General features: G+C 38.8%; 1 protein-coding gene and 1 long non-coding RNA gene across 2 annotated transcripts in view; one reads left to right on the forward strand and one right to left on the reverse strand.

The window, feature by feature from the left end:
* Positions 1-16745, reverse strand: part of LOC124135950 (uridine phosphorylase 1-like) — a 35189-nt gene extending 18444 nt beyond the window's left edge. The window contains exon 1 of the mRNA XM_046501661.2: positions 16366-16745. The gene's annotated coding sequence lies outside the window, so the exon portion shown is untranslated. The remainder of the gene's footprint in view (positions 1-16365) is intronic.
* LOC124135951 lies at positions 4240-5673 on the forward strand. Its single transcript, XR_006861283.2, has 2 exons — positions 4240-4634; positions 5011-5673. It is a non-coding gene; the product is annotated as an uncharacterized LOC124135951 (long non-coding RNA).
* Positions 16746-24544: the final 7799 nt, after the last annotated feature.

Genomic DNA, 24544 nt, shown 5'->3' on the forward strand with positions numbered 1-24544 from the left:
CTAAGAATACTACCTCTATTACATCATAGCCATAAATCCTGTATTTTGGCTGCAGACACACTATAACTAAATCTTCAGATTTACAACAGAAGTCCTCTTCACTGTCAACTACACACAACTAGTTCTTCCCCTAATAGCACATGTAGCTCTTCAGCTCCTATGTTCAAAAAGGCAGGAAAAACGTCACTTCTCAAGACAGTATTGAGGCGGCTCAAGACAGTATTTGATACTGAGTGAAAGGCCTCACAACCATAGTCTAATTTTGATCTGATAAGTGATTTGTAGAGGTCCAGCTGAGTGTCTCTCAAGGTACGCCAAGATGTGCCTGAAACTGCCTGCAATATGTTAGGTCTTTTGATGTCTGTTTTCTACATATTCTACATGTTTGCTCCAGGTGAGGTGTTGATCTCGGATCACCCCTGGAAATTTTGCCAATTTTCCAAATTTGATTGGTTTGCCATTCATGGAGGGTAAGACAGCAACCACAGCTATTATTATAAGAGGGACAGTCCTAATTGGATTGCTCTAGTGAAAGTGAAGCTTGCCAGAAATTGATGTGGAACTATGTAGTTTTTGTACATTGCAAAAGTTAATCGATATATGTGTATATAATTTTGCTTCTATTCTGGATTATCTCCTCATTAGCTTGTTGTTCAGATTATTATTACAATGATATGTGTCTGTAATTTAATGTTCGATCTATTTACAGTTTTAGTTATTAGTGTCAGTATAAGTATATAGTGTATATAGTACATAGTGTAGTTAGTATTAGTATTAATATTAGCATTAGTTATTAGTGTCAGTATTAGTATATAGAGTATATAGTACAAAGTGTAGTTAGTATTAATATTAGCATTAGTTATTAGTGTCAGTATTAGTATATAGTGTATATATTACATAGTGTAGTTAGTATTAATATTAGCATTAGTTATTAGTGTCAGTATTAGTGTATAGTGTATATATTACATAGTGTAGTTAGTATTATTATTAGCATTAGTTATTAGTATTATTATTCTTCCCCGCCCTGAAGGCGGGGAAGTATACGGGAAACGTTAATTTTGTAGCATGTATGTCGACATGTTGGTTTATTTGAAATTTCAAGCCACGCATTTACGGAAACAAAACATACAAATCATGTGAGTGGAATGTTGATGCTATTCTTTTCCAGCAATAAGAGATACTTCAAAATCGTCTTAAGTAGTTAATTGATGCATATGACCGTTTCTGGTCATTAGCTGACAGTATTAAACCATTCATGTGTAACCCGATGTCCTTTTTTCCTCAAGGACTAATTTTCTGATTTTCACGGTGTATACAAAAGAAGAACTCCGGAGATCGTAAATAACAGCATAATATAAAATATGTTCTGAATATGCTTATTCATGAACAACGACGACATCTCAATTTAAATGTAATATGGCTGAATTCCACATTCTACATACCACATTTGTATTGTTTGGATGCTCATGTTCACTGAAAATATTTTGAATAGTTATGTTCCGTATTTTGAATTAACCCAGTCCCCCGTGTTTTTTTAATCAGTGCACCGCACATAGCCACATGTGAAACGTTTGGTAGCAAAGTCATGGCAAAATCAGAGTAGTGTGTCGGCGAATTTGCATCAAGGCTGTAGTATTTTTCAACCTTTTAATGGGATTCAATGTACAGCCGTAGCTCTGGTCGCTATCATATACTTTGTGTCCCATGGCTAAAATCTATTTGCGTCAGTACCGTGTTCCACTGACCTCGATAATCTGTTGGATGAAGGCACAGCTCTCTACACTCACATAGTTAACACCGAAGGCAATGAGGTATTTTGTAGGTCATAATCAGCAGGTTACAGGCCGGCAAAGCCACATTTCGAAAATAGATAGCCCAAATTGATGTGGCTCTCGCGGCAATGGTTATGGTTGCGTGAGTGTATAATGTGGCTCTCGCGGCTATGCTGTCAACACATGCTTTGTGATTCTAACAGGTTACCGTATATAACAAAACAAGTCTTGTTTTCTCATTTTTTATTCAACAAGGATAACATATTCATCAAAACTTTACATTGTTGAATATGAATAGCATATGAATATCATGATGGATTTAATGTCATTACTGCAGATGAAGGAGGTCGCCCACGTGGTCAGCATATTCCATCTCACTCAGGTGTTGGTTTAGGAGCTGGATCTTGAGGGACGCAATACGTGCATCGATTGCCTTGTACTTCTTTCTTCTTGAAGGTTCTGACCACTGGTGAGAGAGTCTCAGGACTGCAACTTCTTTGAGTGACTGCTCTCGCTGAAATAGCTTCACTACCTCGTAGATGTTCGGGTGGCACTTCTTGGCAAGTTTCTTTATCTTGTTGTGCCACCCTTCCAGGTGATTATTGGTACGGTGGCCTTGGTTTTCGAAATGGTTCCAAATCTCTGGCATGAAGGCCCCTCCTTGAACCCAACTGGTTGTCACGTAGTCCATGAAGGCAGTCACTTTAGGGCAAGCAGGAGAGCAGCAGCTCTTCTCACCAGCTTCTTCACCTCCTCATCTTCCATATAGTCCATCACCAGACCTTCTTTCTGCACCCTCCTCCAGGTACATTGGGTGAAGTGAAAGAAACACCCTCTAACTAATGTCCCAGGAAATGTTCAATGTTCTTGTCTGTAGTGAAGATGAGGATGTATTTTTGTGGGACACGCATTTAAAGGTATCGGTAATCGGATTAATTAATTACCCGCTAGAATAGGTGAAATGCTCTCAGCTGAAAATGTGGCTCTACCGGCAATAGCCATTTCTGAAATGTGGCTCTCCCGGCTAGACACCGTTGGAGAACATTTCAATACCGGGACTAACCAATAACGGATTCCTCGTCTCGTTTTACGTTTTTTGGTCAGTTTCTTTTTTGTATTTCTTTCTTTCAAAGAATAGTAATTTTGATCATGGTGGGGTGAGTTACTTGGTTTTTTTCTATGTACTGTTTTTAATTCAGTGTCAGTAACTGTTGTGCAATGACTGGTTTGAGTTCATATGATGATGATTGATTGGTTTGTCGTTTAACGCCACACTCAGCAATATTCCAGCTATCTGACGGCGTTCTGTAAATAATCGAGTCTGAACCAGACAATCCAGTGATTAATATCAATATCGATGCCATGCACCAACCAAAGCCTGGCCACCCGATCCCGTTAGTCGCCTCTTACGACAAGCATAGTCGCCTGATATACTGTAAAGATGTAACATAACAATTCATCCATACTACTAAACAGAAGTAATACTGCTTGTCCATTCGGATCAGTCTGACCCAAACCAGTCCGCTGATGAGAGTCAAATAATGCATACGAATCAAAATCCGTAAAAATTGCAATGGAGACATCTTTAAAAGTTACCCAAAGTGACTGGGATATCAATATTGCTTGTTGAAATGATTCTATGAAATTTGTTTTCCCTGCTTCATTATTTGGAGCACCTGTGACGGGGCCATAAAACTGATCTGTTATGTAGACAATATCGCTTGAGGCGGTGTCTAGCCGGGAGAGCCACATTTCAGAAATGGCTATTGCCGGTAAAGCCACATTTTCAGCTGAGAGCATTTCACCTATTCTAGCGGGTAATTAATTAATCCGATTACCGATACCTTTAAATGCGTGTCCCACAATAACCATTGCCGTGAGAGCCACATCAATTTGGGCTATCTATTTTCTAAATGTGGCTTTGCCGGCCTGTAACCTCTCCAACTACGTGATAATATTTTGAGTATGTGCATCTGTGGTTGTGGCAAAAAGACCTTATCTAGTATGACTGTTTTGCCATATGGAGCCCTTAGTATTTTCATTTACATTATTATAACCAAATGCCAAGTGTAAAAAGAATGTGATCTATTATTTGAGTATGTGCATCTGCCAATGCTGTTGGCAGTTTTTATACTATTTCCACATGTTTACATTTGTGCCAGAAATTGCTTCCATTTCCTTCGATCTACTTTTTAAATAAAGACCCAGGTTAGAATAGGTCTTCAGCAACCCATGCTTGCTGTAAGAGGCGACGAACAGGATTGGTAGTTCCATGCTCTTGGTGTCAATCACTGGATTATCTGGTCCAGACTCGATTATTTACAGACCGCCGTCATATGGCTGTAATACTGCTGAGTGCGGTGTAAAACAAAAAAAATATTTTTTAAATATACCTACCCTATGCAAATGTATCAACTTTATTGCCCAATACTCAAAATAATGTTTTTTCCACAACAACGTTGTGTTATTTGTGATTAATATAATTATGCTCCTTCATGCCTTTCAGTAACATCATAATTATGCGTTTGTGAGGCATCACGTATGGCGGGGAACTTTGATGCTCTGCATCAATGTTTTCTTGTTAATATTAGTATTAAGTATTAGTTGGCAGTATGGGTTTCAAGGATTTTAATGAAGAGGTGATACTACACCTTTTAACTTAGTCAAGCTTGGGTCAGTCACTACCCTATCAGCTCCATTGTGTCAGCAAGGGCAAATGTTCTGGCTGAGTGGCTGACCCTATTGTTCTTGGGGTCAGCTTTGCATGCTTTTTAACCCTCACTTGCACCTCAGTCACTACACAGACAAGTCACTGACAGACGACAGCAAGTGGGCACGTTTTACAGATTTTTTACTGTCAAGGTATGTTTCCAATTAAATATGTAAACATATATGTATATATATTATATATATAATTTCATAATTAAGATGATATAAATCGGTTAAATAAGATATTTCTTATGATGTGTGAGAGATTCAGTCAATGGCTGATTCTCCTGGACAGGGTGTTGTTTGAATATGTTTATGAGGCTATTATCATATATGTGTTAAATGTATTGTAAGTGTGTGGACATTTATGATAGTTTTAGGATGTTTAGTGTTTTGTTGTGTTTTATGATAGTTCTATGTACAGATCTGTAACTATGTATGTAATTTGATAATAATGTCCACACGTGCATGAGCATTGTGTAGGGAAGCTAGTTTTATTGTACATTTAGAATCATTTCCATATTTGTAGGTATTTTGATGTCACTGTAGCCCTGGCCATGTAGTCGTGGGAGACTAAAATTAACCTACACCTGGAGGCCATACTTCTGGTATGTTTACTTATCATCACATAATAATATATGTATTTACAATGAGGTTTATCTATTGATTAAGTTTTACATGACATAAGAAGTGTGTTGATTTATATATAATGTTTTACATGACATAAGAAGTGTGTTGATTTGACGTATGCATATCCTATATATCTGTATAACATGATTCTAATATCGTATCATGTTCTGGCATGTTTTCCACGACACAAGTGTGTTGATTTGACGTATGCATATCCTATATATCTGTATAACATAATTCTAATATCGTATCATGTTCTGGCATGTTTTCCACGACACAAGTGTGTTGATTTGACGTATGCATATCCTATATATCTGTATAACATAATTCTAATATCGTATCATGTTCTGGCATGTTTTACACGACACAAGTGTGTTGATTTGACGTATGCATATCCTTTACATATGTATAATGTATATATGTACAATGTAATTCTAATGACGTATCATGTTCTCATTTTATTTGTTATATTTTACATAATTCTTATTGAGTGTTATTGTGCATTTCAGGGTGTAAAAGTATAACACATACTTGTCATCCAATAAAACGAATCCCACCCGTAGCCGTGTTGTCACATCATTCAGCGATCCACACACACACACACTGCTACAAATACATAATTAATCACCTGGTATTTTTGTCAGTTGTTAAATTTGTTGTCATCAAATCTTCACAAATAGAATAATATCAATGACAATTGAAAGTATTTTCTTCCATGGAAAATCATTCTTCATGAAATTGACTCTTTTACACTTCCATATTGGGTATGGATGGTTTTCTTTGGAATTTCAAAATATTTTTCTCCCATGGTTTCAGTCATTAGGTATTATTTTTCTGATTATTTTGAAAAAATAAATTTTGCTTACAATACTGATCAGGTGATTGTAATTTACATCTGGTCATGTGCTGGCCCATGCGTGTCACATGTCACACAAGCTGACAACAGTATGTGCGTTCGATTAGTAAAATTTGAGTGTGCTGAGTCAATCAAGGTTTCCACATATCTGGCAAGCAGGGTTAACTCGATTCAACCTGAGTTAACCAGAGTTAACAAGGGGACGTCAGGGCAGTATCCGAAATACAATGCATGAAATGTGTTTATGTAACTTCGTTATAATAATGGCTGCTAGGGGAAGGAGAAACACAACAGCCATTGCTATAAGAGCCCACAAAGAGAGGTTAACAAGTGCTTCATTGCTCGACTAAGCTGTCATTGTACCTTTTCTATTTAAAGCATGTAAAACAACAAGAAAATTAAAAATAATGCACAGAACATAACTGAGATGCAAAATTGTCATTAAAGTTGCATTACTGATTCTAAAGCATTTATATCAACAATTTGAAGGTTAATTTCCATGATGTACATATCATAATCCACATATACCATCAACACCTGGTTAATTTTATTCATTAATGCTTATGTTCATGATTGAATCAATAAATGAAATTAATTTTCTTCACCGATAATGTCATTTGAGGCATCTAACCAGAGCACCACACCCCAGTAGGTGTGGGCAACTTAGGTCAACCAAAGTTTGATGTAAATCAGTAAACATGAGCCAACATTGGTCAACCAAGGTTAACTTGGGTTATACCTTGGTCAACACACGTTCACCTGGGTCGTGAAGGGTTTTGAATTCGATCGCAAGCAATGTGTAGGATAAAACAAACAAGGGTTTTTATGAGATTTAAAACCTGAATCCAAAGGATAAAACCGAGGTGTGTCAGCTCCGATGTTTTATCTCAAAGATTCAGGTTTTAAATCTCATAAAAACCTGAGATAAAGTGTTTTATCTAACTTATAAACCTATTCACTGGGATCGCTATTAAGTAAGAGACTTCTTTCTATAGGCATTAAAACCTATTGTGAGGTTTTACTTTTCAGTCGGGTTAAATCTCATAAACAGGGACGTTGTAATGTCCCTGGGATTATATATTATATCCCAGGGATTTTATAGGATATTCAAGTCATATTTGCTATAATATCCCAGGGATTTTATATAATTTCCTGGGTATTTTATTAATGAAACTTCCGTTCAGATTGTAATATGTAATGAAATGTAAAATCAAAGGATCGAACTCGCAGCCTTCATATCTGTAGCCCAGTGAGTGTAGCACGAGGTTACAGAGGTGTTGATAAGCCACAGTGGTTTTTAGAATGTCCTATCAAGATCCGTACGCAAGTAACAGATATTTTACGCGCGTTTCCTAAGGTTCATGGAAAGTATGTTCGAAACATAAAATTGTTGATAAATGTTTTTTAAGTTTCTTTTTTCGGTTTATAAGTATGGAAAAACACTTTCCCTCGGTTTTGGTAGACAGAGCATGCCCTGGGGTTCGGGAATAAGAAAAAAGAAACTTAAAACAACATTTATCAACATTTCTATGTTTCAAACATACTTTCCATGAACATCAGGAAACAGGCGTAAAATATCTGCTGCTGGTGTATGGGTACTTGAAAAAGACATTCTTAAAATCATTGTGAAAATAGCATGTCTGTAGGCAAGTGCTACACTCGCTAGGCTACAGATACAAAAGTTGCATGTTCGATCTGCGGGAATATTAAGAAAATATTTGTCATTTGATTTTACATTTCGTTACATTGTGTTCAAAAGCAAAATAAATTTCTGGAAAGAAACATTTACGTGTTACAATAAAAACAAAAGTATTTATAAAATCCCCAGGATATTATGATATCCCTGTTTATGAGATTTACCCCAACTGGAGAACAATAGGATGACATCACTCGAGGTTTAAAAGTATAGGTGATACCTGCATTTAATCATTCCATTCAACAAAAAAGTTGATTTTACTTTGGTCGTAAATAATTTAACAATTTCAGTTCGCAACCCATGGTAGCAGTATGGATAATTATTTGGCTTAATCGTCATTAATGCATAATTTTGTTTATGACTGGATTGTCTGGACCAGACTCCAAATATTTACAGACTGTCGCCATATAGAAGGAATATTGCTGAGTGCATGGCGATGCGTGCATTCAAACAATAAATAAAGATATGTCCTGAGCCTAAGGTATAAAAGCTGTAACGGCTACATAGGGTATTTACACACATCGTTGTTGTACTATTGAGTTTTCAAAATTGTTCATGTATATTTGTGCAAAAGCAACTCAGAATTGAATGTCCAACAGTGATTTCTATTGCACGTTACTCAAATAGGCAGCTTATCTGAGAACACTGATAAATGACACAAAGAATCATTTTATCATATAACATCATTCTTTTAATAATCAATGTTTTAGACCTACTCATTCAGGAAGAGGGGGCAAGGGTGACCCAGTCGTCTAAGGCACCGTGATCCGCTGTGCAGAATAGCGTCCCTTGGGCACGCCAGAAACCTTTGATTGTGGGTTCGAATCCCCATTTGCCCCGATGATGTTTCTAGGTTTGTCAGCACCATACCCATACTCATGGGTTTTACCAAAGTGGTAAACATCTGAGACCTGCATCATTTGGGGCTTTCATCCCACATTAAGCTGACGTGCCATGATATAACTGTAATAATGTTACAAGCTGCATTAAACCCAACTCACTCACACACTCACTCATTGAGGAAGATGTAGAAACAACTGTTTTCCTTCAAAGTAAGTGAGTGAAATGAAAGCCTGATGTCTGACACCACAGCAATATTCTAGCCATCCCCGATTATCCAGGGTATAATTGCTCCATTCTGTCATATGATCCAATACAACTTAGAAGTCTGGGAAGCATAGTGCAGGGGTCCAGATACCTTTTGAAGACATTGTTTATTTACTTAAGTTTCCATTCACTTTGGGTACTAAGAGTTTTCTTTTGGTGTTCAAAATATTTTTACTCCCTTTGGTCCAATCATTTGGGCATTTTTAAACCAATGAGTAGACATTTGGTTTTCAAAATACTGTATAAAATGCTATCGACCTCTAATTATTATCTGTTCAGTGCTGCCCCAAGTTTGTGACAAGTTGCACATTCTCACAAAACAGCAATAGGCCTGTCTAAGGCCACAATTTTTATTTACTTGTTTTACCAATTTTTTTACAGGAAAAACCTGTTGGGAGATTGGAAAAAAAGGAAAGTAAAAAAAATCAGTTTATTTTTTTAGTTTCCTCCTCTACTATAGGTCGGCTGGTATTCAAAAATATCAACTGTTTAATGTGTGAGGAGAGTCTGCAACACAACTGATGCTTTAAGCCATGCAAGCCTGATGAATCAAGTGGGAATACTGTTGTGCATCTATGCATCCTAGCAATTTCAAACTTTATTTTGACTCACATGTTTAATATATGTCTTCAGTGGGTCCTTGTTTAGAAAATATTACAACTAGTATGTGCACAAATGCATATTTATTTGAACCCAACCAATGGATCTGTTTGCATACCAGTTATTCTCAACTCCTTGGGGAGTATACAACCAAAGCTTTCTACAGGCTCCAGAAGGTTTTTTAAAGGTACCCAAGTTGAAAAAGTTACATTGGGTAATTGTGCATAGCAATAAAAGTATGTGACAGATATATGGATCGATTAAATTCTGAGGTATTTTGTTTGTGCCAGGCAACAATTTTGATTGAGTCTTCTTAATCTATTTTAAAAATCTTTCTATTAGGACAATTACCTTGGATACGTTCCTTTCTGGTTTCCTGAATCTATTTGTCCCAAGTCGTGTTACTTGAAGACACAGGCTTTATCAAGTATTAACATACCACTATCACTGGCGCTCTATCGACCTACTAACATACCGGTACAGTGATAACCTACTTTAAAAACAACAACACTACAAGGTACACACAAGCTGAGAAACAAGAAAATCAGATCAGTGATTAGACCAGTGCAGGAATGTTTTTCATACTTATTCACAGATAGAAGTGTAATATTTTTTAAAGTTTTTGTTTGTTGTTTTACGCCACACTCAGCAATATTCCAGCTATATGACGGCAATCTGTAAATAATTAAGTCTGGACCAGACAACCCAGTGATATCATGCTATTGTGTTGCTATGACATGCATCAACCAAGTCAGGAAGCCTGTTCACCCGATCCCGTTAGTCGCCTCTTACGACAAGCATAGTCGCCTTTACAGCAAGCATGGGTTGCTGAAGACGTATTCTTCAGATCTGCACGGGTCTGTTCCGGTCTGCCGTTTGGTATATAGGTGTTTCATTATGACAAATACTTTTAATCTAGCTTCAAACTGGTTGAATGTCATTTCATCACAGTTAGATGATCTGCAGTTGTAATTCATGTTACTTGAGATTTATGATACCCGTTTTAATTTCTGAATCCCCAAATATATGTTGTGAATCATACTGTGGATTATATGCAATATGTTATGCTGTTCATATATTCATCATTTCCCATACCCGTGAAGATCTGTGTGAGAATGTCTTCAGCAACCGCTGCTTGTCCTAAAAGGCGACTATTGGGATCAGGTGGTCAGGCTCACTGACTTAGTTGATGCATGTCATCGTATCATAACTGCGTGGGTCAATGCTCATGGTCTCAATCACAGTATTGTTTGGTCCAGGTTGATTATAGTAGTGTCAAATGCAGACGTAATAAGTGTAAGCATAGTAATGGGACGAGAGGGTTGGTGAACAGTACTGACTGGTTGTTATCAGAACGTTTGTTGTGTCACAGTTTGATAGGGAAGTGTTCAGTTCCATTGGGATATCAAGGTGTGTGGTATGATTACTTTCGGTTAACATTTGAAGTATGTTTAAAAGAATTTTACGGCAAGCATGGGTTGCTGAAGACCTATTCTACCCCGGATCTTCACGGGTCGAATACTGTAAATATTGAAATTAACGCGAGCGTGAATTAAATGCGAAAAATGCGTTTTTAAACATCGCATTTATATCAACAATAAGACATTTTGGATAGCAAAAATACCAACTTAGACATACGCTGATGTATTCCACACCACTGTTTATTGAGCAGCACTTGTATATAAAGTACCGGTATATAAACAAAGTCATTCAAACACTAATTACGTCCTGTGAATTGTCACTGCTGGGGTCAAGACAAGACTGATCACAACTGCAAGTCCAGACAGACGCCACCCTTTGTTCTTTGCGACTGCGTCAAAGGCGGACACGAGCCAGCGCGCATGTATTGTTTTTGCGGAAGTACTTTACTCAGCGCTATTAAGCGGTGCTATTTGGTGTGTGATTGGATTAATGTAAGGTTGGATTAAGGTGAGGATTCTAAACCTGACTGAGGACATCTTTAGATAGAAATCCACTGATGCTTGAGAGGAGGGCGTGTCGCATTCATATTGAGTCGCATTTTTGGCTAGGGTCCAGTGGTCGCATTCTTTTGGAGAGGCATTAATTTCACGATTTACAGTACTTCATGTAAGACAAGAGACAAGACAAGCGACAAGTTAATTTCTGAGAGAAGGTCTCACAGCCATATAATGTTGTTGTCTTTTTAAAATTCAAATATGGCTAGGTTTTTAATGCAAGCAATATTATTTGAAGACAATAGTAGGTATGACACATAAGTTATAAGTTATAAGCATATTGTTATAAGGTAAATATTGCACCACTTGTGTGAATGAAAACTACACCTAAAGAAAACTCTGAACCATACATCAATGCACCATCTATTGGCCCATCTATTTGAAAGATACATTTAAAAGTGAACTCGACAAGATGGAAGAACAATTCATAACAAAGAATGTTGATGAACACAGGCCATAGCATGAGGCTGCTGTGTCATTGTAAGTCTCTCTCCCAGACCCTAGAGAATAGACTGAAAAAGGAGTCCAACTCAAATCTTGGATGATTTGGCAAGTCTAGATTGCCTCAGCTCTATCAAGGCCAAAGTGACGCAGTTAGAGATCCCGACAAAGGATGCTGTAGTCCAGTCAAGGAGAAATGTTCAGAACCCAGATCATATTGAGTCGCCAAATGGTGGAATCCTCAGGAAAAACAGACTTGAGATAAGAGAATCTTGCCAAACTGCTCAACCAAAGAAAGTCATGTCCAAAGACAAAATTACAAAGGTTAAATAACCCACAAAACCACATTAAACCAAATAATACCCATGGGAGAAGGCACCACTCCAGCCAGGACAACTCAACCTTCACCTGCAGACTGTAAACAATGATGTAGACTGACATTTCGTCCCAGAAATAGTTATCTTATTAACACTCTATTGCTACCAAATGTTAAAATGGGAGCCATTTACAATCCTTAGTTTCAGGGACTAACCTAATAGGCAAACGTCTAATTTGTTTCTGTAATCTTGTCAATGTCAACCTTCATTTTGTGTTTACTCAGCCAGCATATTTGTGACTACACCCTTCCCTCCTTCCTTGATATTCCCAGAGACCATATATCGGTATATGAACTCTGCATAACAGTTAAAGAACCGCATTTTGATTTCGGTGCGCGATTTTGATTGGACTATGCATCGACTTGTCAGTCCAGCCAAAACCTAACTCCTTAATACCAGCCTAGTTCGGCAAGGGTGGAAACTGGACTTTTATAGTCAGTTAACTCTCTTGCCTCGGGAAGATGGATGCCATGAGGGATACCAGAGATCATATACCGATATATGGTCTCTTGGGATACCAAGGGAGGAGGGAAGGGAGTATCCACAAATATTTTGGCTGAGCCTCTCTTGCCTTGGGAAGATGCATGGCACCACACAACCACAATAGTTGCTTTTGTTGTGTTGTCCAGCTCTCTGTATAGACATGATACATTTATATAGAGCTGAGGCAATCTAGACTTGCCAAATCATCCAAGATTTGAGTTGGACTCCTTTTTCAGTCTATTCTCTAGGGTCTGGGAGAGAGACTAACAATGACGCAGCAGCCTCATGCTGTGGTGCGCAGTCAATGGACCACAGTTCTCACACTGGTGAGTCTATAGAACACAAAGTGGCAGAGAGATCAACCAACCAAGCAGATCCAGAGAACCTTGTTAAAACTGTTAATGAATTGTTTTATAAATTTTTAAGTAACCAGTTCAAGTTACGTTTCCCTATTAATTTACCTTGTGTGCCAAAGCTATATATGCCATAAATGCTAATACCCCGGTAATTAAAGCTCCGCGTTTAAGCACAATGATTCGTTGAATCATTACAGCACTCACTTCCCAAAACTGCCACAGCTTACACCCGGAATATGATTCTGTACAGCATTCGAAGCACAGTATGTAATAGAGATATAGACCTACATCTAATGTCGATAATCAGTCAATGCCCAATACTTTATTCATACAAAATATACACCTGTTACATTTAGCGAAAGCAGATATATTTCCCCATAGCATTTTAAACATTCTCACACCGGTGGGTCTATAGAACACCAAGTGGCAGAGAGATCAACCATACAAGCAGATCCAGTGAAGCGTATTAAAACTGTTAATGAATTGTTTTATACATTCTTAAGTAACCAGTTCAAGTTACGTTTCCCGATTAATTTACCTTGTGTGCCAAAGCTATATATGCAGTAAATGATACAGAAAGTAGTTATTCTCTTCCGTGCCAAATAGTGATATACTGTGCTAGTCAAAATCAGAAGTGCCAAACAGGCTGACAGTAGTCATGACGACGGTCATTTCTGACCCAAATAGACTGACAGTAGTCATGACGACGGTCAGTAGTGACCAACATGCCTGTGTATATTGGAATTACTATTCTGCTATGAAGACCAAGTGACATTATGAACATTAAATGTTTTATCTCTTCATAAAAAACAAAAACAAGAAGAAGCTAGTAAAATATATTAAATTCAGATTTAAAGCAGTCATTAAGCTACGTAGGTGTTATATGAGCACACTTAAGAATATGTCTCAAGTTCATGTCAGTTGATGTAGTTAATAAATTGGACATACTTAAATTGAAAGAGGTGATGTAATCGAACTATTTTATGACCTACATCGGAAGCTGTGATGTGTACCCGTGTAGTGATAAGCGTCTGTATGTAGTCCCTATCATGGGCTATTGTTTGAACCTTGCTAATACCCTGGTAATAAAAGCTCAGTGTTTAAAGTTCAATGATTCGTTGAATCATTACAGCACTCACTCCCCAAACCAGCCACAGCTTACACCCTGAATAAGATGCTGTACAGCATTGCAAGCACAGTATGTAATTGAGATATAGACCTACAGCTAATGGCGATAATCAGTCAATGACCAATACTTTATTCATACAAAATATACACTTGGTAAAATTAGCGAAAGCAGATATATTTCCCCAAAACATTTTAATTTTCTTTTTTAAATTATATTACGAAACACATCTTAGGTACGACTGTCATTTTATATTACACACTCCAAGTTTTAGTGAAACCCAAATGGTGGTCTCCATCACTCAAAAAGAAACTAACCAAATACTTATAGAAAATATTGTAGGTCATTAATGGGAGGGAGATAACCCATTGCTGAATCGTTAAACATACTATTTCTTCAAATTCATTTTGTCTCATTTCACATGATTAAGGTTATTTTCAAGAAAACTATTTAAATAAGAACAATTTTTTAACTGTAATGTAACTGACTACACATTCTTGGAAAAAGTTTTAAAAAATGATAAGAGGCCTAAATATACATAAATGCATTATGTCTGTCCAGGCCATATGTTATCTAAAATACTGTACTTTAAAACTGCTGCTAGCTTTAGTCTGTAAACGTGCAACATCTGTCGACTCTGCTTTTCTAATTACTGAATGTCATTCTTTAAAAATCATGCTATATTTAAAACATTATGTTGAAGCACACTATAATTGTTGTTGCAGTTTAGTCAGAGCCAGGAATTCACTGGCCATTCTGAACGTGCATTTTGTGCAAGCGAAACTGACAAAAATATAGGTCATTATGCAAAACTCAAGAGACTCGAATCGGTTGATTCTAGAAGTAATATCAACAGATTCTCATGACCTCTCCATTATGTGTGTAATTGTGCAAAAGAATATGTAGCCTTACACATGATACAATATGGACGGGTACAGACAATCAGCAAACCGTATTTAATGCAATGAGTCATTAATGCATCAGAAAACAAATCCTCAAATGTAGAAAAGATTAATCTTGTTTCCATGGAAATGCTTATATCTTTATTTATGTCTTTGACAGTTTGTTAGTTATTCAATGCCATACTCCTCACAATTCCAGTTACAAGATGGTTACCAGGAGATGATAGAGTCTGGACTAGACAGTGTCATGTCGTAATTAGCAACAATGCAATTAACGGTTAACATGTTTGTTTGTTTGTTTGTTTGTTGTTAAAGCCACATCCACCAATATTCCAGGTTTATGACGGCGGTCTGTAAATAATTGAGTCTGGACAAGACAATCAGATGTGTGTGTGGGTGTGGGTGTGGGTGGATGGATGGATGGATGGATGGATAGATAGATAGATATGTATATATATGTATGGATATATAGAAAGATATGTGGATGTGGATGTATATATTAGGGCTGGGAAGAGTCCAAATTTACTACCTAGGTACCCGACCCCTATTACCCGACCCTACACGGGTACCAACTGTAGGTTTCAATAGTGGGGAACAAAATGTCTGATTGGGAATTGTTTGACCGCAGCCCTATCAAAAACTATTTAGATGCATGTATCAAACGATCAGATCATGAAGTTGATACACTGAAGCTGACTGAAGCTTTATTCTTACTCAAACATATACAAGTCAAAAGTAATGTGTGCATCGTCATAAAGAAATGCGAATATTACTTACTTGTAGTGTAACCACTGAGTTATAGTGAGTTTTTATAACTATACATCACCTGACTAACCACGGGTCAGGGTAGTACTGTGGGTACCCGGGTCCTACTCAGGACCCAAATACCCAAGTTACCAGTCCCTGCCCTAGTGTATATCTACATATGTAGCATACCTTGAATGTACCTAAGCCTCTCCTGTCTTTATCATTTCGCAAAAAAATTGTAAATATAAACCTGAAACATTGACATCTATCCATACAGTATATTAATATCTGTAACCTCACATATGTGCATGAATAAATACTGAAATATTGACAAGTTGACATTAAAATAAAAGTACATTGCTTCAGAAAAGTTCACACCACAGTGTATTTGTAATGTTTAATGCCATTCTCTTATGATATACAATGATTACAAACATAATCAGTCGCAATTATGTTGCTAAATTTGAGCCCCACTGACCAGAGACCATATACCGGTACATGGTCTCTGCCACTGGCGTACTTTTAAAAAATATTTGTTCAAATTCTATCATGTATCTGATCACAAATTATTGAAGGTATACACTTACCTTAAAAATTATCTTGTTCAAACTCAAATTAATTCAAAAACAACTGCGTTGCAGTAACCAGACTGAAACGTGCGTCAATGCACGGGGACGTTGAGAAGCACAGGCGTCGCCTTTTCCTGAATCTGTGCTGGCTGTTTACAATTGTACACACGAATCACAAACCGACAGGTGCCTGCTTGACCGATCTAGAACAGGCCTGTGTAACCATGTCAACACATTATCTCCGAGAGACAGTGAGGTAGCTGGCAGATACGACAGATGTAACCTAAAACTGATATTAATACGTACTGCTCTTGCTATTTATCTCTCAATGAAATAATTCTCGCGACTCGCCTCGTTTCCTGGTTCAAGGGCGAATTCGACTGACAGGTCGCTGTCTTCAACCTTGACATTGGTGTTTCCGTATATTGATCGTATTCATTTCTAATCTAAGATATGTTAAAATATTTTTCTGCATTTTGGAATTCAGGCAGAACCACATAAATATCATTGTAGAAAATCGGCGTTATCAAATTGGGTAGCACACACGGTTGATAGTAGCTCTGGCATTTATCTGGACATGCAATACAATCTACTGGAATCCTTGAATAGACGCGAAGACATCTAATTATTTCAGAGACATTCGGCGTATATTCAAGTCAGGCGTCTGTTTTGTTAATTATGTTAAACATTTATGATTTCCATGTATATAAAGATTATAATACAAGGGTGTGTGTCATATTGATTTTACGAAACGAGTGTCAGAATTCTTGTATTTCCCAATCGAGAGCGAGGGTAATACATTAATTCTTACACGAGTTTCGAAAAATCAGTATGGCACACCTGCTAGTGTAATCATTTCTTTATTACCCATTATTTCTTAATCCTTTTGAGCTCCACTTTAGAAGTATGCTCTGATCTCAGAAAACCACAATTGTCGAAAGACGGCAAAATATATATTCAGCTATGACGTCGATTCTAGTGTGACGTCATTCTGATCTTACGTCACAATAAGATTCGAATGACGTAAACTATGCACATGTGCGCGTGAAGTAATATATGCACAAGCGCTTTACGATTTTTATGAACTCGGTTATTTCTAACGCGATGGTTAATAAATGATATAATCCTGTTTGGAATCTCATATATGAGTTGACCTAACTTACTGTCATATGTACTCTTCAATTATTGGAGGAAATAAAGAATGTCTGTCTGTCATAATATTATCTAATTGTCACATACAAGTTTATCACCGAAGTAATTAAACGATTCTACCCTAGTTTTCAAACAGTCGCAATTAAGACATTCAAATAGAAATAGATCTGTTATGGTTTGGAAATAGAGCCGTATTTAAATATAACTTTTAAACTAAACATTTATAATTAAATCCATTCACCATAAATGTTACATAATTAATATGATAAAAATATTAGATTATAAGTTAAAATCTATATATTATTTGGATAACTAATACATATTGAACGACTGTTTTTATGGAATTCCTACACTTTAGAGGTTTTGTCTGAATATGGCAATGGTTCCTCCATTCGCAATTCTTCACATAGACCTTTGGCTTTGAAGTATGTTTGTTTTGTTTGTTTGTTGTTTAACGCCGCACCCAGCAATATTCCAGCTATAAACGGCAGCTTATCCGGGTTTCCGTACATGCATATATAACATCTTTATATATTGATCCGGACATGTACATATGATGTGACACATTTGTATATATTCAGAGCCGCGAAGACCCGGGTAGAGAATAGGTCTTCAGCAACCCATGCTTGCCGTAACTTTACTGCATCTACCGACATTGGTTTAGGATACCGTTGGTAAAGACTGTCTTGAAGCAGCTGAGAAGTTATTCTGCGACAAGTATGAATACGAGGGCTGGTCAAACAGTTCTCATCCTGACTAACTATGGACCATAACAACGTGAACTAGACAGTGTATTTCATTGTTTTGGTAGTTCTTTGCAAGTGTGTTAAGATATTAGTAACGGTGATGAAACATGGGTCTACCTCTATGATCCCGAGTCAAAACGCCAATCCATGGAATTGGCACCATTCCACTTCTCCGGTACCAAAGAAATTCAAGCCTTCAAGATCAGGGAAGAAAGTTATGGCCACTGTATTCTGTGATGCAAAGGATGTGGTCCTTGTTGATTACTTGGAAAGCCATAAGATAATCACCGGTGCCTACTATGCTGACTTGCTTCATCGCCTGAGGAATGCTGACTGCTGGAGTTCTACGTTTTCATGACAATACCTATCCTCACACCTCTCGACTTGCAAAGTCTACTGTGCGACAATGTGGGTTCTAAGCTTCCTCACCCTCCATACTCGCCGGACCTGGCACTAAGTGATTTCCACCCGTTTCCTAAACTGAAAGAACACCTTCGTGGAAAGCGCTATGACGACAACGATGACCTCAAAGCTTCTGTGAATGTTTTTTTCAGGGAGGCTACAGATAACTTTTTCCTGACTGAAATTCAAAAGCTTCACTATCGATATGAACAATGTATTGAAAAGCAGGGAGATTATGTTGAAAAATTAAATTAAAAACACTTTCACAATTGTTGGTTTTGTTTGTTATGCTCAGAAATTTTGTCCAGCCCTCGTATAACGTCTTTCCTCAAAATGCAAACAATTCAGAGTAAATTTCATGGTTCCAATTCAAACCTTTGACTAGTAAGCAGTAAACATCATTGGATTTTGAACGCATGTTGCATTAGACCGCAAATAAACTGACTCATACATGAAATGTATATTTTGTGTATGTATTTCATGTCCTGGGGCGGTCGGGTAGCCTAGTGGTTAAAGCGTTCGCTTGTCACGCCGAAGAACCGGGTTCGATTCCCGACAGGGGTACAATGTGTGAAGCCCATTTCTGGCGTCCCCCGCCGTGATATTGCTGGGATATTGCTAAAAGCGGCGTAAAACCATACTCACTCCCTGGGGCGTGTTTCTTTAATACACAATTTACTATGCTACTAAGTGCTGCATAATGTATAAATATAATCAGACACGCTTTTGTTGTAAACTAAATTCCAACCCGTTGATAATTAGCGTTACGAATACCAGTACAAACAACATTCTAAATTTCAATTATTCGAATCTCGTTGGTTATCTAAAATAGATTTGTGTCTGATATCTCTGACTGAATCCGATAATTAAAGTATATATCTGTCTTTGCCATTATAATAATCCCCCATACTATCAATACATATATTAGCGATAGGGTTTCATTTGACAATCAAAACGAGCTGGGAAACCATATCTATGTATAGCGAACATAAACTTTTGCAATAAAGCCACGCAGTCTTACCATCCAGCTACAATAGCTTGATATCACATTATACATGTGGAATAGTCACGGGATCTGACTTTGCGTGGATGGAATATACATGATCATAAAAGGACTAACACGTGCTCTGTATTGGACATAGTTTTGGTAGATCTTGGCTAATGGGGTCTTTATGGACCGGAATTGAAACCATTAATGACATACGCTAAATAAATGTTATTTATCTTCTAGGTGATTGCATATATCTCCAGAAAGCACGGGGCCATGATTGGTGAATGGTTGGTGCTGGGCAAGTCAAAAGCCAGGGAAGGGTCAGACCTTTCAGACATGTCCCTACATCTAGCCAGGAGCCAGAACGGGGGCTTGACCTTCGAGTCATTGCCCTACATCTAGCCAAGAGCCAGGACGGGGGTATGACGTTCCAGACATGACACTACATCTAGCCAAGAGCCAGGACGGGGGTATGACGTTCCAGACATGACACTACATCTAGCCTAGAGCCAGGATGAGCTCTGGCGTTCCAGACATGACACTACATCTAGCTAAGAGCCAGGACAGGGGTCTGACGTTCCAGACATGACACTACATCTAGCCAAGAGCCAGGACGGAGGTCTGACCTTTAAACATTAACCTACATCTAGCCTAGAGCCAGGACGGGGGCATGACGTTCCAGACATGACAGTACATCTAGCCTAGAGCCAGGACGGGGTCTGACTTTCCAGACAATGCCCTGCATCTAGCCTGGAGCCAGTACGGGGTCCGAGCTTCCACACATGGCCCTACATCTTGCCTAGAACCAGGACGGGGATCTGACCTTCCAGACATAACCCTACATCTAGCCTAGAGCCAGGACGGGGATCTGACCTTCCAGACATAACCCTACATCTTGCCTAGAACCAGGACGGGGATCTGACCTTCCAGACATAACCCTACATCTTGCCTAGAACCAGGACGGGGATCTGACCTTCCAGACATAACCCTACATCTAGCCTAGAGCCAGGACGGGGATCTGACCTTCCAGACATAACCCTACATCTTGCCTAGAACCAGGACGGGGATCTGACCTTCCAGACATAACCCTACATCTAGCCTAGAGCCAGGACGGGGATCTGACCTTCCAGACATAACCCTACATCTAGCCAAGAGCCAGGACGGGGATCTGACCTTCCAGACATAACCCTACATCTTGCCTAGAACCAGGACGGGGATCTGACCTTCCAGACATAACCCTACATCTAGCCTAGAGCCAGGACGGGGATCTGACCTTCCAGACATAACCCTACATCTTGCCTAGAACCAGGACGGGGATCTGACCTTCCAGACATAACCTTACATCTAGCCTAGAGCCAGGACGGGGATCTGACCTTCCAGACATAACCCTACATCTTGCCTAGAACCAGGACGGGGATCTGAGCTTCAAGACAATGCCCTACATCTTGCCTAGAACCAGGACGGGGATCTGACCTTCCAGACATAACCCTACATCTAGCCAAGAGCCAGGACGGGGATCTGAGCTTCAAGACAATGCCCTACATCTAGCCTACAGCCAGGACGGGGATCTGACCTTCCAGACATAACCCTACATCTAGCCTAGAGCCAGGACGGGGATCTGAGCTTCAAGACAATGCCCTACATCTAACCTACAGCCAGGGCGGAGGTCTGACCTTCCAGACACAACCCTACATAGCCCTACATCTAGCCAAGAGCCAGGACGGGGGTATGACGTTCCAGACATAACCCTACATCTAGCCTAGAGCCAAGACGGGGATCTGAGCTTCACGACAATGCCCTACATCTAGCCTACAGCCAGGACGAAGTCTGACCTTCCAGACATGACCCTACATCTAGCCTACAGCCAGGACGGGGTCTGAGATTCAAGACATGATCCTACATCTAGCCTTGAGTGAGTGATTTGGGTTTAACGCCGCTTTTAACACTATTCCAGTTATATCACGGCGTGTCAGCTTAATGTGGGAGGAATGTCCGAAGTGATGCAGGTCTCGGACGTTTACCACTTCGGTGAAACCAACGAGCACGGGTATGGTGCTGGCAAACCTAGAAACATAATCGGGGCGAACCAGGATTCGAACCCACGATCATAGGTTTCCGGCGTGTCCAAGGGACGCAACTCTCCACAGCGAATTGCGGCGCCTTAGACGACTGGGCCACCCGTGCCCCCTCTAGCCTTGAGCCAGGACGGGGTCTGATCATCCGAGGGCCTCCTAAATGATATTAGACTATCAATATACAATGTTGCAAAAGACAAATCTGCAGATCTTCCAATCTCAGCGCTGCTCTGACAAGTTTGCATCGACAGTCTGACTCGGGTGGTTACCTGGATTTTGTTCTGGGAAGATAAAATGGCGACCAGCGTCGCGTACAAAGTGTAAAACGAGACACGCCAGTTTGTTCTCACGGAATTACCGTGACCCTCGCTCCCAAGGACAACGTTTACTGACGTTCAAACCGACATGGTGATCCCACCCCACCCCATTAGTGAAACAACACCCACCATACCTGTCGAGTTGTCCAACGTTGACTCGGAAACTCATCTATAGCCCTGTTTGGGGTTGGCGATGTATATAATCTGTTAGAATCTCGAGGAGACGATCGGGGCCTCCTGTTCAGGGTCGATCGTGTTTTGTTTGTCGACATCTGTTCCACAATTGCGTATACGCGACACCTTAAGTGTATTGAATATACATGTACGATACGCCATCTGAATACACACATACCCACTTTTACTCACACATACCGTATTTCCTCTATTAGACAGCGGTACTCAAATACACGCCGGACTCTAAATGACGCCGAGTCACACGCTCTTTTAAAAAAAATAGAAGCCGGTGCAGGAGGCCCAACTCAATCCCTGGCCCAAATCACTCTACAGTGACTTGGGCAGAGACTGAGATCACTCTTGAGTGTGTTTGGCCTTGGCTGAGGTGGTTCATGGATTATTTACCCAAGTCCCGTAAAATCTGTTTTGTGTTTCTTATATGTTCCCCATTTAAAAAGTAGAATAGATTTTCTAGTTTTGTAACATAGTTTTCTGAAGGTTTGCTCAATTAGTTGAAATATTGTGACACTCAATATGCTTACCACAGGTGTGCTTGAGAGACGTTCAAAAATATTGAAAACAGCAATGGTGATCAATCTCACCCTGGCGCACACTAGTCTCATGTAAGAAAAAAGCAGAATATTGTAAAGATACTGTGATTTAATTTGTAAAGACAATTGGTTTGGATTCTTAAATACTTGTTATTATTGCTTCCTGTTGCCATAATATACTCAGGCTGGTTAGTGTGTATACATAGTGTAACCTGCCGCGATTAAATAATATTTGACAAAAACTATCAAATGAAACCACGCAACTTTCTGCAAGGACATTAGATGCAATTTATGTTTAAAAACTCAGTTACCTTTTCTTCTACCGATTTTAAATGCCAGTGAGTGAACTCTACAAAACACACTTGCTAGTGGTGCGAAATTGACGTAAACTGAATTAGTTTCAATTTACGCAAGAAATCAAGAATATTTAAATTGGAATTAAAAAGTGTAACGTTTTCTCCTGTTTCTGTTTATCTTAAAAATCGTTTAGTCCCCGTTTATTTTTGTCCTTCTACTTTAAGTGTTGTTTGATAGGCATTACTTAGAAGTTGACGGATGACACAATTTTATGGATAACAAATTCTTTAATAGAGTATTAAAGAAGTTGTTATCCATAAAATTGTATCTATCTTGTACTTTTAGTGTGGAGCATCACATTCTCTTTAAAATTAGAATCGTACATGTGAATATATTTATATGCATCGTCTTTATAATATATATAATAATTTGAATCACGTTACATGTATAGATACTCAGTTACTATGTGCGGCGTTAAACAAAATATAATACTAATGGAAGTTCGCTTAATGTGGCGAATACGGTAGCCCCACTGAAGCAGCTGTTGGTCACGTTGCAGGCATCAGACATCAAACGAGGTAAACAGTTCTGTTGGTCACTAACTGTATTCATGACTGTCTGTTTTATGAAATTTCAATAAAAGTGTTAAGATAATGCAGAAATGCATTCCCTGTGAAAGGGTATTTGAGCAGGTTTAGTTATCACCTACTGGTTTATGTAGTTATACATTCGTGGTATTATTTCTAGATAACAGCCTCATTTGTTTCTGAAGAAAGTCGTATATATGTCAGAATTAGCGTTCACCAAACGATAATGGTTGTAAGAGGCGACTTGAATGGGTTGTCGGCTTCATGTCTTTTGATATCAAATATATCAAGGGGGCACGGTGGCCAAGTCGTCTCAGGTCGCCGTGCAGAGTTACGTCCCTTGGGCACTCCAGAAATAATTTTGACTGTTGGTTCGAAATCCGGTTCGTCCCAATTGTTTCAAGGTTTGTCAGCACCATACCCTTGCTCGTGGGTTCACCAGAGTAGTAAACGCCTTTGACCTGCATCACCTTAGGTTTCCCTCGGACATTAAGTTGACAGCAATAATATAACTGGAATACTGTTAAAAGTCGGCTTAAAGTCATACTCACGCACTCAAACATATCAACACTGGTCAATAAAAGTTTATAATTACGAGTCTTGATATATTTGATGTATCAAAAGAAACAAGGTGAGATTCTTTTTGTCATCCAAAATCATTCTTCCAACTTTTTCATTTTTTTTAACAGAAGGAAGTAGTGTAACAGATAAAACTCACCAGCTTCAGTTGCAGAGAGGTAAGTGGTTTCCTTGGAGATCTCAGCATGAACAGCAGCGTGACTTGTTCTTGTGGTTACCCTGACTGGCAAGGACTGGTGGGCTCGGAGTCAGAATTCTCTGAGTGGGGGTATCTAGGGGGGTAACTGCAGCCTCTTCACTCCATTCACTATGATGCTTCTTGAAAT

This window comes from Haliotis rufescens, unplaced genomic scaffold, assembly GCF_023055435.1.
Source record: "Haliotis rufescens isolate VD_foot unplaced genomic scaffold, xgHalRufe1.0.p SCAF_4, whole genome shotgun sequence".
In the NCBI taxonomy this organism is placed as follows: Eukaryota; Metazoa; Mollusca; class Gastropoda; order Lepetellida; family Haliotidae; genus Haliotis; species Haliotis rufescens.